This window comes from Lycium ferocissimum, chromosome 12 (assembly GCF_029784015.1).
Source record: "Lycium ferocissimum isolate CSIRO_LF1 chromosome 12, AGI_CSIRO_Lferr_CH_V1, whole genome shotgun sequence".
In the NCBI taxonomy this organism is placed as follows: domain Eukaryota; kingdom Viridiplantae; phylum Streptophyta; class Magnoliopsida; order Solanales; family Solanaceae; genus Lycium; species Lycium ferocissimum.
Window position 1 is genome coordinate 15,789,350 of NC_081353.1, and position 9,259 is coordinate 15,798,608.

The window sequence follows — 9,259 nt, forward strand, 5'->3', positions numbered from 1 at the left end:
GTAGGAAAGAAGTTTAACTTAACTTCAATATCCTGTAACCTCCTAATTATAAGTGTGGCGCGCTTTACACTCATTAGTATGACTCTACTAGACACGACTTCATAGACTCCCTAGGATACTTGAACCTAGTACTCTGATAGCAAGTTTGTCATATCCCGAACCATGGCCTGAGCGGCCTGGCACTCGGTGCCTGAACTTGACCGAGCATACCACATAACATAATCATATTACTTAAGATAGGCATTAATAACATAAGGCAAAAATCATAAGATAGAGTCTGTTGAAAATATCTCCATTCATATTGCTTAAGTTCAATCTAAGACATGAGACAAAACCAAATAAGTCAATATCTGCATAACTGACTTGCTAGTCCTTGAAGCCTCTATGGCATGAATATGAAAAAAAACTGTTTACTGGGACAAGGCCCGACATACGCAAAATAGCCAAAAATGCTAAACATAAAGATAACTACACCTCAACGATCAAATGGGGCTCACCAATAGCTGAGAGTGCAGCAACCTAGTGTGGAGTGGTATCGCCTTGAATATATGTAGCTACATCGTGAAATGCAGCGCCCTCGGCAAAGGGAGGTAAGTAGTGGAATAACACTCGTTTGTAAAACCAATTGAAATGGGTAGCCTAAATCAATAGCATAAGGATATAAACTGATAAAGTAACTGAAACATAGACATAACTAAACAAAAGTGTCAATAAACATAGAAATTTCTATAACATAGGAGAGTTACCTAATTGCCGACTTATTATAATACACCATGTATTTTATCATTGGCGCATGATTATGCCCTATTGGTGGCTCTATCATGTAATTAATCATACTGGGTTCATAATTCATTTCAACATAGAGAATAGGTATCTCAAACAATGCACCATGGGTCGTGTCATGAAGGGTAGCGTCACCCACTACAGGCTACATATCATCATGCACCATGGTTCATAACATGACGGGTAGCATCATGCACTACTAGGCTACATCCTTACTTTCTATAGGTACTTTCAGATACACACAAGGGTGAGATTCATATAGTAGGTGTTCTTGAATTTAGTCATGCTTGTATCAACACGATTTCATCTCTTCAATTCTATATAATTTTGCGGATTATGTCATGAGTTCATAAACAATAGAATCATCATATTTATACCCTTTTGAAGAAGTATCATAAGTTGAGAAACTTTCATATTATTGACATTAAAACATAGGATTCATGGTATGACCCAATTATGCTCAAGGTATGACCCACACTTGGAAAATACGGCCTATACATCCCATCGTGAGTCAACAAAATATTGTTTAGTAAAATGTTCATAACATTTTATGCCGAGCTCTGATTGACTTGATCTTTATATAGTTGGAGAGGTTTTTCAAAGGGCTACAATTTTAATGCTATGGATTTTCCCAGATTCACAACCAATAAGGGGGTTATACGCTCTTGAAGTGGGGCCTTGTGCAAACTCACTTGGAAACTTGGTCTGTAGCATAACTTTCAATTTTATTTTGTCCTAAGACTCTCCTTATAACTTTATTAGGTTTCAAAATACTTCCTACACAAGGATTCAAAGTTTAACTATATGGAATCCTTACCATAAGTTGAACACATGAAATTAGCATTGCAGTAGGTGAGAGAATAGCCAGTGTGCATATAGGGAAAAAAGGAAGATCTAAGTCGAACAAGGATTGGTTTCAAGTACAATTATGAAACCAATACATGGTTAGATTCAACTATTCAAGGGTTCCAACTACTACTATCTAAACACAACACAAACAAACTTTGAAGCTCAACCACAACCATAATAAGAAATCCAACGAGAGGCAGAATGAGTTGAGTCAACACTTAGGGGTCGTTTGGTTCAAAAACAAATTACGCTGGGATAAGTTATCTTTGGGATTAATTACGTTGGGATAAGTTATGCTAGGATTAGTTATTCTGGAGATATTTTTTATTGACTGTTTGGTATGTTGGACTAAAAGTATTATACATAATTTCTAAAAAGAAAAGGTTTCTTCCTTATATAGGGATAACTTATCCTGGGATAACTTATTCCACCCTATGGCAGGTATAAGTTATCCCAACACTATTTTTACTCCTGGGATAACTTATCCCATGATTACTAACCAAACAAGGGATAAGGAATTGCTAAATTCTTATCCCAGGACTATTTATGTTTATCCTTTGTACCAAACGATCCGTTAATGTCAAGAAGAGCCAACTATATATCGACAAAGAACCAAAGCAATTCAAGATTTATTATTAAGTTCTTTAGTTGTAATAGTTAGGTTCTGTTGTGGTTTATTACGTAGCTACTGGGTCAATGATAGTTTATGAGCTTGCATTAAAGTTTTAATGATTTGACAAAAAATGTACCGGATGACAATCAAGGGAGACATAAGGAAGGATTTATTGAAGAACCAGATATCCAAATAGATCTCCAAATGATTCAGTGAAGTGGTCATATCAACAAAAAAACTGCTCAGAGGAACTGATTCTTACTATCATGCAACTGGAGACTGGAAAGGTAGACATAAGACAATACGATATATGGACTGATTCCTATTCGATGAAAGGTTGGAATTCAAGTTATGGTAATAATTCCATAAGTTGATCAACATGGAACTAACATTGAAGTAGGAAGACAATTAGCTGACGCTCATACAAGGAAAAAAGGAAGATTCAAGTCAAATAAGGTTTGGTTTTGGGTACAATTATAAGCCAAAAATTCGTCGGATTCAACAATTCAAGAACGGTAACTACTTTTATATATACATAGCACAAACAAGATTTGGATCTTAACCACAACCACAAATTACAACATTCCAACAAGAGGCTAAGTGAGCGCAGTCAACACTTTGTCTTAAGAGAGCCAAATTCAAGTCGACATAGAACCAAAGCTTATTAAGATTATCATTAAGTTCTTTAGTTGTCTAGGTTTGGTTCTCTTATGGTTCCATTGATTTATCTTTTCAACCACTGTGTAATAGGTGTTTGTTGGTAAAATAGTTGTTAAAGATGGACTTTAAAAAAACAGGTCCCATAGGTTATTGTAAACCTTTGTACGTATCTAGATTTTTGTGCATTTTAGCAAAGCCCCATAAGAGATAGGTCGTGGTTTTTGACTATCTTCAGCAAGGAGTTTTTCACGTAAAAATTAGTGTGTTGATTTACTTTATTCCATTGCATATTGCATAGTTATTCTAAGAACCAGATTCTTAGAGTGCATAGTAGTAGTCTGATCCTAACACTTATTATTTGGTAGAGAGATTCGGCGTGACGCTCACTGAACCTCCGTAATATCTAACAAGTCGAGTCTTATGTCGGTCATATAGAACACCAACACATAGAAAAAGGGCTGAAGAAACCAGTCCATGACTTGACATCCGTAAAATGCTACCTCCAATCAAAGTCTCTTTACATTGGTTTTTTGTATCCTTTATTAATAATATGAGGCTATTTATGGTGTATATTGCTATTATTTCTGGTAAATTTAGTTATGAAGAGAATTGGGATCAAACCAAGTGAAAACAAAGAAAAGAAAATATGTGAGAAAAGACCTTTCGTTAACGCCAAGGTAGGGTCGCGAATGTGAATGTAGGGCCACGAATGCGATTGTTAGTCGGTTAACTACCCTTCTCGAATGCGAGGGTACTGACGCTAATGCGAAGAAGACTGTTGGGCAGCTTCTTGGCAGAAATGGAAGCTCACAATTTTTGTTATCCAAAACCACGTAAGACTCGACCGATACCATTTTAGAAGACATCTTTGGCAAAAGACACAAGTCTTGGGAGCTAGGGTTCTTACACCACACTTTGGGGTTATAGATTTGAAGATTTGGTTGAGCACTTTCTTGAACATTTACATCATTTCCTTAATTTCTTGCTTTGTACTGAACATCACATCTAAGTGTGTAGTATTTATTTCTTCACTTGAATCTTGTTTATGGGAATATTCATGATGAAAGTTTGCATTGAAACTCTTGTTTTTTCTTCTGTATTGAACGATTTTTATTCTTAATGAAGTGAGTTATTGTTTCATTAATTATTCTTGTTCTTTGATGACTATTAATGGAGTAGCTAACCCTAGGACTCATGCATTTACTTCAGTTTAAACTTGGAAGAGGCATACTCGGGGTTGAGAAAGATTAATTAACAAGAATTTGGGGTGTTAACCCTAATCTAATAGAATCAAACTAGGTATAGGAGAACCACTTGTATCCATATTTGGGTGTTATTAATGCTCCTAATTGCTTTAGGGATATTCTATTAGGTAGTCTTGTTAGTCTTCAGAAGAAGCTAATATATAGTCACTATCTGAGGCTAATCAATATAAGCTCGCCATTAGTTGTAAATCATGAAATAAATTAGATCGTTACTTGAGAGTAATGTCCTTTGTTTCCATGCTTGTATCCATTCTTTCTTTCTAGGTTAGTTTACATTTCTGCATTAAACGTAATTTTCTCTTTAAACCACTTTTAAGTGTTCGTCTTAGCTGTTGTTGGTGATAATTCCTACTTTTCTTAGTTTCTTACATATTATTCTCTGTGGGATCGACTCTGCTCATAGTGGGGCTAATTATACTGCATACGAAGTGTATATTTCTATTTAATAGAGTGTATTTTGACGTTATTAATTTTGACGCTGTTGTTGGGGAATAATTTTGCATATTTGGGATTGTTTGAGAAATAAGCTAACTTACTTTGATCCAAGCTTGTGAATATCTGTGTAGCTTTTTTTTTTTTTTTTATTTTTTTTTTTTTTTTAATAAATGACATCATTCAATGAAAATGGTTGGATCCTAGTTGTTCACACTTTGATGACCCATGCCCTTATAATGGAGGACCACACTCTTGGAAAAATTATCTAAATTCTCTCGGCGGTGGGTTGTGCGTACAATCTCAAACTTATGAGTGGAGTATATACGATAGATGTGGTGGTCAAAATGGCCATTGGGCTAATTTTGCTTATGTGTCCTTCCCTTCCCCAAACCCCCACTATGACGATCCTATTTTTAGTTTTGATGATTATAGGGCTATGTAAGTAGAAGAATTCTCAGATGCTCAAAATAAGAGGATCATGCTCATGACGGAGGCCATTCTTGAAATGAAGAAAAGCGAAACTTGGCCCTCGAGGATTTGAAACAAGCTCCAAATCGGAATGATGCGGCTATTCACACCTTGGAAGATCAAATTATTACACATTGTACTTTCATGTTAGAATGCGTCGTAAGTGAATCAATATGAGTTGGAGAGGTTAAGGACTTTTACAAAGATAATGATGGGTTAAAACAAGTGTTAAGGAAGTATCGTGAGGGTTGAAGGTTAAACGAATCAAGGATGTTATAACCCGTACTTTCGGGTAAAACTAGGAGTGCTTAATATTATAAGGAGGTCATGTTTTAAGGTAATTGAATCATATAATATTCGTATGTTAAGTTTTGAAGTCAAACAATTTGTAAAACATAAGTCGGCAAAAGTTATCATAAGTTACGTTCATAATTTAGTGAAATTTGGGTCTAATGTCACCGAGATTTTATCCCAATACAGTTGGATTTACGGGGTGATCCGCCCACCAAATTGAAGGTCTAAGAATCTAGTGTCCAACACATTAAACCGTTTGTCGATACGACGTTGGAGTAGAGAGATATTCACATTTTTGCAAAATTGCACAGGCAGCCCCTTTGGGACCCAGTTGAGGCGGTGGAAGTTTCTTGGTTCTCTTTAATGCGGTGGCCTTCTATTTTGCATCATTTTTTACCATACCAGATCCTAGACAACCCCTAAACTCTCTCTAAACATTCCCTCATGATTCAAGAGTGAATCTAAGGCCAAACTACGTAAGTATATCATCAAAATCTCATAGAACTAGCGGGGAGTGCTTCTATGGCGTTGTTGTTGCGTTGAGGGTTCCTTTAAGTTGAAGAAATCTTTGGTTGAAGGTTATTGTTTATGTTTGAGGTAAGGTTTTTCCTCTTCCACATGCATTTGAGTTCATATGAGTTGTAGCTAGATTGTTTGGTTGAGAACTTAATGTTGGAAATCGTATATGATCTAGTTGTGAGTTGCTGGACTATTTTGAAATTGTTCTAAGTTAATTTGTGGCTGGTTTTCGAGATTTAAGGTAATCTTTTTCTTCTTCAAGTATAAGAGTTAGTTTAGGTTCTTGACATGCTGGATGCTTGAAAACATGCAATATGTCGACTAGAAGTTGTGAACTCGATATTAAATATTAGGCTGAAGTGATGAAAACACCCCTAAACTTGGCACAGTTTCATAGCTTGGTCCTGGAACTATTGAAACACTTAAAAACACCCTTGATCTTGACTAAATGGATTTTGATTCACCCCCACGTAGACATGCCGCGGCAAGTGGAATGCACTCGCAGTCCACTTGGCATTTTCGTCCTATGTGTCCTCCACATAGATAAATTGTTTTTAAAAAAAATTTAAAACTGATTATTTTTCATTAAAAATGGTAAAATTGATTTTTTTAATAAAAAATCTGGAACAATGGAATATTTATTTTAAATCTAGAAAATGTGATTTTAAGGAAAAAAAACTGAAAAACTAGAGTTTTAATTAAAATATCTATAAAAATTGGATTTTTTTACTTGATTTTTTTTTAAAAGTGTCCTAAAAAATCGTATTTTCATGATTCTTTTAAGACACTTCTTTAAAAATGAACTGGAAAACAGTGGATTAAAACTGGAGTCTTATACAAATATGGAAAAACTGATTTTTTTAAAAAAATGTGGAAAATCCATTTTTTTAAGAAAATAATACTGAAAAATTAGATTATTTTTTAAATCTAGAAAAAAATTATCAGTATTCCAAATTTTAAAAAAGTCCAGATTTTTAATCAAAAATTCAATTTTCCAGATTCTTTTTTAGAAAAATGGGTTCATTTAGTTTTCCAGATTTTAAAAAAGTCCAGATTGTTTAATAAAAAAAATTCAAATTTTCCAGTTTTTTTTTTTTTTTTAAAATAACGGTTTTCGATTTTTTTTTTTTTTGAAATTCAATTTTCAAGATTTAAAAAGTTTCAGGTTTTTTAATAAAAAAATCCAGATAGCCAAGATCAGGGGTGTTTTTAAGTGTGACAATAGTTCAGGGACTAAACGACAAAACCGTGCCAAGTTTAGGGATGTTTTCATCACTTAAGCCTAAATATTATTGTGTGTGTGTGTGTGTGTGTGTTTTTTTTTTTTTTTGTGGGGATATTTGGCTGTGTTGTGGTACTGGAAGTATATAGTTAAAGATTGTATGCATTTCTTGTTGTTTTTATGGAGTTGGGAAAGTAAGGAAAACGGGGGAGATGCTATCGATTTTATATAGAATGAACTTGCCGCTAGATTGGGGATTGTTGAACCACTCGTAAATAACGTTAGTACCCTTATTGTTGGTTGTAGACTTAGGCGTGAACAAGGTTGATTCCGGCTTGATACGTCGTGGTTCGATATAAAGTATGTTAAGGCTAAATTTCCTTCTTTTGGCATGTTCTAAATTGAACGAAGCATAGCCGAACGTCCCTTTCCAAAGATGGATCTGCTCTTAGTAATAGATCGTTATGATCATTTTTCACATCTATGATTCATAAGTACCTTATGTCTTGTTTTCCTTGGTTGATAATGGAAAGTATGATGTCATGTTAGTCACATAATGATAGTCGGAGGTGTAATGACCTTACGTCACTCTGTTACACTCATAAGGTGTTCTAATGATCATCATGCATCTATATATGTATATATGTATCTTGATAGCGTTATATATGCGTATATGTATAGTACGTAACACCACTGATCAGTTGGTTATTATGATGAAGATGGTGATGCCCACAGAGGCCCGATGACGCTATATGCACATATATATGGTATAAGTGTCTTGATGGCGTTATATACACGTATACGGTATTTATGCATATCATGGATCACAATGGCAATCTGAGTTAAAGGTTGATCCTTCTCAACTCTCTTTACATTTATGTCCTTGTTTATGTCCTTATCTACCTTACATACTCAGTACATTATTCGTACTGACGCTCCTTTGACGGGGGCACTGCATTTCATGCCTGCAGGTTTTGGTAGACAGATTGACGGACCTACTCAGAAGGTGGTTTGGCTCAGCGGTGGATTGGCGCACTCCGTTTGTTCTGGAGTTGCCATTTGAGTCGGTATGAGCCTATGTATAAGATATAGGTATGGCGGGGCCCTGTCCCGACTTTATGACGATTATGCTATTCTTAGAGGCTTGTGGACAGATGTCCTATGTGTAAATGATTTTGTGCGACCTTGTCGGCCCATCTATATACTTATGTGTGTCATTTTGGGATGTAAGTAATCGTATAGCTTACTATATTTATTCAGAATGATACATGGTGGCCTTGACGGCTCGTTTTCATATTAAGTTGGTTGTTGACTAACATACGTGGGTGCTCGATAAGTAAGGTCGGGTGCCGGTCTTGCCCCTCCGGTTTGGGGTGTGACACAAATGAAATCATTGGTGAGGCTCATAACGCTCACCAACTTGAGAGTGTTAAAAGAGGTCAAGAAAATTCCAAATTCGAGAAATGAGCTTCACGGCGAGGAATCAAGAATTGAACAGCCGCCAACCAACTACATGCTCATTAGAGATGCAAAAAAAGAAAAAGAATTAGAGTCAATCAACGTCATGAAAAATATGGTTGATGATGACTCTTGTTCAGGGGGAAAAAGAGGATATCAACATCCAGACAAGATTGCAAGTTGGGAGCGTAAAAGTCTCATTCCAACCAGTTTTCAACATTGGATTTATTTGGTGATATGGGAATTGAACCACATAAATCCATGTTGGATGGCGACGAAGAAAGACAAGAGTTGTCATCTTGAAATTTGAGAACCCAAGAAGGCAAAATGACATTCCTCACATGAAAGACTAGAAGTGCAAAATGAAGAAATTGGTGTTTGGCTTGTTCATATACATACCACCCCCACCGCTCATGGTTACAAACTTGAGTCCAAGTTAGGTGCCCAATTCATAAGTTCCAAATGGACAAAAAGGCGGTGAAGTTGGTAACCATCGTGATGTTAAATCAAGCGCTTGGTGAGGGGCAACCCATTGTTTTCAAAATTTTAGGTCGTTTTTTGAAATTTCTTTTTTAGAATAGTTTATTCTATTATTTTTTACTATTTGCAAAGTTTCAAAATTTTTGGTGTTGATTTGAGCAGGTCGGGGTGTCGAAACAGCCCAAAACCAGTAGCTGTTGAAAATTGCAGTAA

The 9,259-nt window shown here is 35.6% G+C and overlaps 1 long non-coding RNA gene across 1 annotated transcript; it reads left to right on the plus strand.

Moving 5' to 3' along the window:
* Positions 1-4,670: 4,670 nt before the first annotated feature.
* Positions 4,671-9,033, plus strand: LOC132040292 (uncharacterized). The gene is made up of 3 exons (XR_009410658.1): positions 4,671-5,964; positions 7,415-7,956; positions 8,080-9,033. It is a non-coding gene; the product is annotated as an uncharacterized LOC132040292 (long non-coding RNA).
* Positions 9,034-9,259: the final 226 nt, after the last annotated feature.